This window comes from Anas platyrhynchos, chromosome 3, assembly GCF_047663525.1.
Source record: "Anas platyrhynchos isolate ZD024472 breed Pekin duck chromosome 3, IASCAAS_PekinDuck_T2T, whole genome shotgun sequence".
In the NCBI taxonomy this organism is placed as follows: domain Eukaryota; kingdom Metazoa; phylum Chordata; class Aves; order Anseriformes; family Anatidae; genus Anas; species Anas platyrhynchos.
The window spans coordinates 100,490,051-100,498,295 of NC_092589.1; the positions used below are offsets into that span (position 1 = coordinate 100,490,051).

An 8,245-nucleotide genomic window follows, 5' to 3' on the forward strand; every position below is an offset into this window, starting at 1 on the left:
GACAAAATCACTTTGAAGCACCCATTTCTTCCTTCCCATAAGACTTCAGGTGAAATGCAGAACATGCAAATTGGTTGTTTGATTTTTAAGCAAAACACACTAGGGAAAAAATAAAAGAATTTATTTAAAAATTCCTTCAGGACAAGGACACAGTCTCCTGGTGGGATAAGGAGGATGCTTCAGATGTAGCCTGCTCTTTGAGGCCTGGATATCTTCTGCAGAGACTGTCAGGTAGGTGGTGAGAAGCAGAATGGAAGGAAAGTTGTCAGTGCTTTCTAATCTGGCAGTTTTTACAGCCTAATTTACTCAGCTGTGATGTTTCATTTGCCTATAAGAAACCATTCGGGCAAGTGCCCTAGCTGCTTTATCTTCAGCCCCACCTCTTCTCTCTGAGGCAAATATCACAATCATCCTAAATCACTCCTAATTATATGTTTAGTGTTGGCTATGTACAGCCAGTCTTCTACAGAGATGGCACAGAATTACTAACCAGAGCAATCCGCTACTGTGCTGGAAAAGTTGGTGTTTTAATTCCATCTGAGATAAGAACTTGGTAAATGGTTATTGTGGTAGCCTTGTGGCACCCAACACTTTACCTGTATCTGCTCTCTTGGTAATTTTTCCTCTTTTCCTACAGGAACTCCTGCTATCATTGGCCACCCTATTTACCTGGAACTGTTTTAAAATGCACTTAACAGGGTTTGCTGCCCATAAACAGTGACTTGTCAAATCAGAATGTCTTTCTTTCATCTAGATGATGAATCAATTAGACATTTGAATAGTTGAAGGTGTTCTTGCTGTTCGTAGTGGTAGATAAGGAATCTTCTGGTAGTGGCCTTTCTTTTGCTCTCTGTAAGTACATTAAAGGAGGCTGTAGCGAGGTGTGGGTTGGTCTGTTCTCCCATGTGCCTGGTGACAGGACGAGGGGGAATGGGCTAAAGTTGTGCCAGGGTTGTTTTAGGTTGGATGTTAGGAAGAACTTCTTTACCGAGAGGGTTGTGAGGCATTGGAGTGTGCTGCCCAGGGAAGTGGTGGAGTCACCATCCCTGGAGGTCTTTAAAAGATAGTTAGATGTTGAACTTAATGATATGGTTTAGTAGAGGACTTGTTAGTGTTAGGTCAGAGGTTGGACTCGATGATCTTGAGGTCTCTTCCAACCTAAACAATTCTGTGATTCTGTGATTCTCCTTATGCCCAACACCTGTCCTGTGTCTCTGCAGTGTGAAGAGAGTTCGGGGGCTCAGTGTGTGTTGTGACAGGTCTCCCAAAGTTCCTAGTGCCTGCAGTGTTCATTGATTGCCACCAATGCCTTCCCTGCCTCCCCTTGTTGTTCTCTGTGTGCAGTTTTGTATTTGGAAAGTTCTTTTCTCTGTACTGTAATGTGAGTTAGCCTTTGTGGGTAGAGGGAAGGAGCAAAAAACCTACAATGCAGGGCAATAACTGTATACTCTAAGTTGGCCAGATACGCAGCAGACTCAGGCCTTGCCAAACTGCCTTATGCGTCATCTTCTCCTTACCACCTGCAGTGAGTACTGTTACTTCATCACTGATTTCTGCATTACAATTACATGCTCCCTCACCATAGCCGCACAGCAGTAGGGTTTCAACTGAGTGGTCAAGAGATCTGGTGGCATCTTGACAATGGAGTTAAGGTGCCTCTGCTTGCCTGGCAGCATGCTGGAGTATGATCTTTAAAAGATGAAAAGACGGATTTTGTTGTTGTCTGAAGGTTTTATTTATTTATTTATTTATTTTTAATAAGTATCACCTAGAAGTCATCTGTGGAATACTTCTACTTAAGGTCTTGAAGACAGGAGAAACTAAGTGTTGAGAAGACTGAAGAAGAACTAGAGACCTTGGGGTGACATAGGAAGCTAAAGAGGGATAGCTATGAAGTTGAGCAGCCCATTAAAGTATTGCCATTGCTGGTAACAGAATACAGACTTTGCATTGGCTCTGAAAGTCTTCTGGACTAGGACTCACCAAGCTTATTTTGTCTGGACTTGTTCTGGCCTGTCTGGAGTTTTACTGAAGCTTTTTTTTTTTTTTTTTTTAAACTAAAACAACAATTGTTGAACAACCAGGTGACTATTTTGTAAAGCTAAACAGCTTTAGCTTACATTATGCCATTGTGTAGTGGTATAATAATTTTGATGTCCTTCTGCAAATGACAGTTATCAATAGCAAGCAGTTCTTCTGTGTATAGTGAACTATTTATGACCCTGGAACAATAATGTAGTGAATTGGTATACAGGTTAAGGATGGTAGCAGAAACCTTGAAAGAACAGGAACAAGAAAATACCAGAAGCTCTAGGGCTATAAACAAATCACCAGTAGTCAGTTACTGATCATTAAATTAATACAAGTTCAGGAAAACATTTTTTTTTTTTTAAGGATAGCAAAACAAAAAATAAATACCCACCATATTTAAAACACAACATGTATAATACATTTGAAAAAACTTTGAGTTATGGACCATGAAAGGCAGAACAAGAGATAACACATGTTAACATAGAGAAGTACCCAGCAAGCAGACTCTGAAGTGAGGAGAAAAGAAATCCCTCCATCCATATACATCTCCTCTTCTGCTGATTCTCCACCAGTAAAAGGACCAGCATAACAGCATAGAAAAGATACAAAGTAGTAGGAGTGTGTGCGTGACTTTGGCGATTCTAACTACAATTTTGAGGCTTTTTCAGTGGAATTTCTTGTGTTCTTCCTTGCTCTTCCTATAATGGTTATATACCAGCTAATAACAATTATTTGATTAGAATGTTATGATTCTAATTAGACTAACAATAAATTTCACATAACATGTTTGTTTCTGTAACCCATATAAGTTGCACATGGTGCAGTATAATGTCGATAGGTTAGAATCACCTCTATGTCCATAAAAACAGTGGAAATGGACTTGAAGGGACACAATGACAGAAGTTATATGTTGGAAGAATATCAGTAAGTTCTCATAGGTGAAATACAGTAATTGAGGAATAGTCACAGAAAATGACAATGGAAGTGTATTTTTTTAAAAGAAAATACCCTTTTTGTGTGAAGTACTTTAACTGGTAATTCAACTTGCTTGCACCTAATAGATTCCATAGTTACTTGCATCCCCTGTAATGACATGACATACTCTGCATGAACCTGCAGAACAAGGTATTTTTGTGCAATGAACACTTAAACAGAGCATTTTGCATTTTCTTCATTTGGTAGGTTTTGCAGACATGTAAATATAGCTATTGTTTCATACGCACTCCCCCCCCCACACCCCCCAATAAATAAATAAAAGGAAAGGAAAAGCAATTTAAAAAATCCTATTCAGTATTCCGTTTGAGTGTGCTGTCCTTCATATCCATTCCTCTTTCTGGTTAAGATACAATAAGATATAAGCAATTAAAGAATTTCTTCTGTAAGTTGTTAGGTGTGTTAGTGGCATGAGGAATAAGAAGAGTGTGTTCAGCTGAGCACAGAATTGATATTGGTATTACTGAGGTCAGACATGGGGAGGCAGAATGACTCGGGCAGTAAGAGTGTCAAGAACAGGCTGGGTAAGGGGGACAGGGACAGCAAGATGTTACAGGGGTTTGCATGGCCACTGGAGTTATGAGTAAGAAGAAGTGTTTTAAAATACATTCTCAAATACCTTATCTGGGTTGGACCAGATGACCTCCACAGGTACCTTTCAACCTAAACAGTTTATGATTCTGGTAGGCATTATAGGAAAAAAATGAAGCTCCAATTAGTATTATATATTCTATCCTATTCAAAGATCTATTCTATTATAATATTATCTATGCCTATTACCCATCTCCAGTTATTGTTATCTGCTACTGGACAGAGGTGGACAAATGACCAGTTTTATCAATGATAACACAGAAATGTTCAATGATATTTCTAATCTATAGTTGGAAAAAGACTGACTTGATTTATTTAGATCATAATGATAAAAGACATCCTATTCCGAGAATAACTCCAGAAATATGTGAAAGGACCTCTGCTAAAATTAAACATTTCAAAATTATCTAGCTAAGGTAATTTGCATACAGGAGCTTTAAAAGAGTAGATTGAATGGTCCTTCCAATAAATCTGGAAGTTGTTCTGAAATTCACGGGATCTAGAAGAATAGAATGCCAATATTAATAATAATAATAATAAAGTTGAACAGAAGGACCTAAGATTTTCGTCCCCTGATACTGATCGGGACAAAATGATGTCCTAAATGATGAAGATTTTAAAGTGTATAATGATATTACTGCTGATCAACTTGTGTCAAATAGACAAGACTTTTTCATACTAACAGGTTGAAACAGTAAGCTTAGGTATGATAGAAACCACAGTATTAATGTATTTTCGTAAAAGATTTAATTTTACACAAGCTTAATTAATGAAGTAGTACAAGCCTGTTCCCAGGAGGTTGATTTAGTGCTCCTTAAGTAAATGTATGCATCAGTAACGCAATTCAAGCAACTCAGACAGCACCTGCAGCTCTATGGGCCTTCTGACAGAAACTTAGCCAACCAGGAGGTAAGCAAGTGATATGAAAGTGATATACAACATTAGATGACACAACTCTGTAGTTGTAAACTTGGTAGTAGTAGCCATGAGCACTGGGTTGCAATTATCCACAGTGTTACTGACACTAGGAAGTTCTTGGAGGCTACTGTATAGCCCCACACATTCCCCCATAGGGAAAATGTATCACGTTGATGGCTATTTCTAAGAACAATCACAATGAACATACCTCTTGATGCTGGCTTCATTAAGAGCTTTACCTCACAGAATTTTATGTTACTCAAGATCCCCAAAGGGGTATTACTGTTATATAGCTACTCAGATTCATACTGCAGAGGAGTCTCAGGTCTGGGGGGTTTTGTCTAGCTCTACTGTTCTACAAACCTTCAATTTCAATGAAGAGTTAACAATCAATGCTGATTTCCACATCAATGTTAAATTTTTTTTTTCTTTTTTTTTCTCTCTTCCTACGACAGCAGGCAGAACAAAATTTTATGAGTGAATGTGAGGGGCGCACAATAGTGCTTTGAAGACAATCAGCCGTACCATGCCGTCATGTGTCTGAACTAATATTTCTGAACTAGATAATGGCCCAAGCCTACATAATTGGCTGATAGATATAAAATGGTATATTTAAGTCAATTCCTTTTCTAGCAACTGCATTATCTGCCGAAGATAAACTTTTCTATTGTATGTGGGTGAAAAGATCAGAATCATTATTTACTGTGTCTTTTAGTAAAGCTCAAATCCAATTCTGTGATAATCAGCTTTAGTTGCCAGGCTGAACATACAATAAACAGTGCCCTCTAAGACAGTAGTGGAAGTGGTTCTTTTTTTCAGCATCAGTCAAATTATGATTTGAGGTATAGCTGACAAGGAGTTCCAGGAGTGTCCTACTATTATTTTTGCACCCTGCTGTGATCAGCTTGGCTCCCTGGAGATCACAATCTGACTGATGTCCAATATAGATGGGAAGATGTTGATGTTTGTTACCCCAGCAGAGAATAAGTGCCTTGAATAAATTGAAAGCATCTGTTGTTTTGTTGCTGTTGCTGCTTTTGTCTTCTGTTGGCATTATTGCAGGTAGCCAGTTATAGTGTCAACTGTTTCAGTATTACTTTTATCATCTACTGACTGTCGAATGGCAGCAACTTGGTGCTAGAAAGGAAGTTGCAGTCTCCTTCATGATCACATTGACAGTGGGATGGGTGTCACTTCCTGTGTTCTCTGCTTATCAAGTTAACAGATCAGTGTCATCACGCAATGACATGAGCTACATCTTATACCAGAAGCTGTTGTGTGGTGTGCAAATTTACTCACAAGGGAAATTGTTCAAGATATGTATTTCCTATGGTATTTTCATGGTCACTGTATTCTAGTATAATCATCATTATTTAGGTATCAGTTGTAATCTTTCTTTCAAGTTGCATGATGTTGCATTTGAGTGTATAAAGACCAGTCTTGACTGCGGTATCTTGCTGAATTGATCACATAATTATTTATGTCTCCAACAATTTTTATGTCATCTGCCAATTTTTCTAGCAATGATTTTATATTCTACCCAGAAAATATTAAAATATTTTGGTTAAAATATCAAACAGAATTGATCAAAGAAGAGAGACCTGTAAGATGATCAATAAGAGGCAAGAATCCCTTCAGTAACAGAAGAAACTGAAATCGACATTTATTTGTATTTTGAGATCTGTTGGACCATCTTTAATATTTTAGCTACATTCCCTCTATATATTTATTTGTGTGGGACTAGGTCAGTTACATTACAGAAAAGTATTTTCTTTGTAAGTTTTAGACCATAAATACTGTTCAGTGGAAGACAAGATTTGGGACTGGATATTTATAATACAACAAAGGGTTAAGGAAACTGGTCCCACTCACTAAATAGGGGCATAGAATCAGCCTGTTAATTTTAACTTACATTCATCAAAAGTTACAGAGAACTATTTATTATTATTATTTTTTTTTTCAGATAAGTGTGACTGTGTTCTTGGAAAGGGTATCAAGACTGTGTTGCCTAGTTAGAAAAAAAAAAAAGTTGTTTTCTTCTGTTGATTCTACTTGCTCAAGCTTACTGTATTACTTTTGTTTGATAGGCTATTCTAATTACCAAACTGCAGCACTGGCGCTTTCCCTTAGCTGTCTGCCAGGATGGTACGATTAGCTGATGTGCATATCCATTGAGGATCTCAAGTATCAGAAACTTATCTTGTTTAAGTAACTGTGCATTTGCTTGGTAAGTACCTGACTTGATCACGATGATAATAAAGTTACCAAAGTCAAGATACGAAGACTAAACTAAATACTTTATAGCTCTCAAGTTAGTCAGATTTGATATTAGACAGGAATTATATTGCAAAGTCTATGAAGAAAAATCTGATAAATTCACTAAAGCTTTCAAAAGGTAAGAGATGCATATTAAGTTTCAAAGCCTCAAAGCCTAATAAATGTTTTATTAAAGTTGATCAAATGCCAAGCGTGAATGATTAAATGTCATAATAATGAATCTTAATTCTTCTGCATTCTCAAATCTGCATTGCAGTCCTTGCTACTAATGAAATGTCACTAGTTCTTTAGAGGGTGGAGGATGTGTTTTGTGAGACTTCAGTAGAAGGTTCTTCAACTGAATGATCCTAAAAACCTGGTAACCAGGAAGCATTTGGGGGATGTCTTGTAGGACGTTGGACAACTCATGCCATTACTGGGAAGATTTAATGGTAAATGTAAAAACTGTGTGTGGTGCCAGGTCTTCACAGGTGACAAGTCACAGCATATATGGTTTTCTAAGCTGCATGGGAGTTTTTCAGGGCTTAGGGATGGAAGTTACAGATTTCATTGGATATAAGCAAAATTTAGTCCAGTATGGTGGAACAGTGGAGAGACTAAGTTTGGATGATTGACTGGGACTGGCTTTTGACATTTAGTACCTATTCAGAGACCTCATCCTGTACTTGGAAATAACACAGAAGAATCACAAGTAGAGAGGAAGAGTCCTGAAAACAGCAGTTGGATTTCCCTTTAAATGGAATCTATCTACCACCAGTCTTCCAGCAAGAACAGATGCTGAGTTGGGTGAGTGGTGAGGTGGTCTTGATGCATTCTTTAAACAATTTATGAAGCCACTATCTCCTGCAGAAAACAGTACAATCTCAATGAGATAGGAGATAATCTAATCTTGACCAAAGATTAGTGGCAAATCCTCAGGACAGTATCATTTGCATGTCATAGCCTGACTCATCTTCTGACACACAATGGAATTACGTAGAACAGTACAGACTTCACTGGGACCATGCACAAATGAACTTGAATACCTCCTCCATCCTCTAAAGAGGCATATGTTCCATAAGCCCAAATGCAGATTTGGAGGAGGATAGAAGCAAGGGTGTACACTACAGTATCCTTTAGAGTGGATGGGAAGGTCTAGAAAAGCTGATGCCCCCTGTATCTTTATTCAGTCTTCTCTTCCAAACATCAGTGATGGTGGCTGGCAGCCCAGGAGAAATACCAAGCACCATGGCAGGTATTGTATAGAATTGTAGAATATCTTGAGTTGAAAGAAACCAACAGGGATCAGAGTCCAGCGCCACACAGGATGACCTAAAAGTTAAACCATACATCTGAGAGCATTGCCCAAATGCTTCCAGAACTCCTTGAGGCTGTGACCACTGCTTTGGGGAACCTGTCCCAGTGCCCGACCGCCCTCTTGGTGAAGAACCTTTTC

The 8,245-nt window shown here is 38.2% G+C and overlaps 1 long non-coding RNA gene across 1 annotated transcript; it reads left to right on the forward strand.

The window, feature by feature from the left end:
* Positions 1 to 383: 383 nt before the first annotated feature.
* On the forward strand, positions 384 to 736 carry LOC110351468 (uncharacterized). The gene is made up of 2 exons (XR_002398957.3): positions 384 to 553; positions 638 to 736. It is a non-coding gene; the product is annotated as an uncharacterized lncRNA (long non-coding RNA).
* The last annotated feature ends 7,509 nt before the right edge of the window (positions 737 to 8,245 follow it).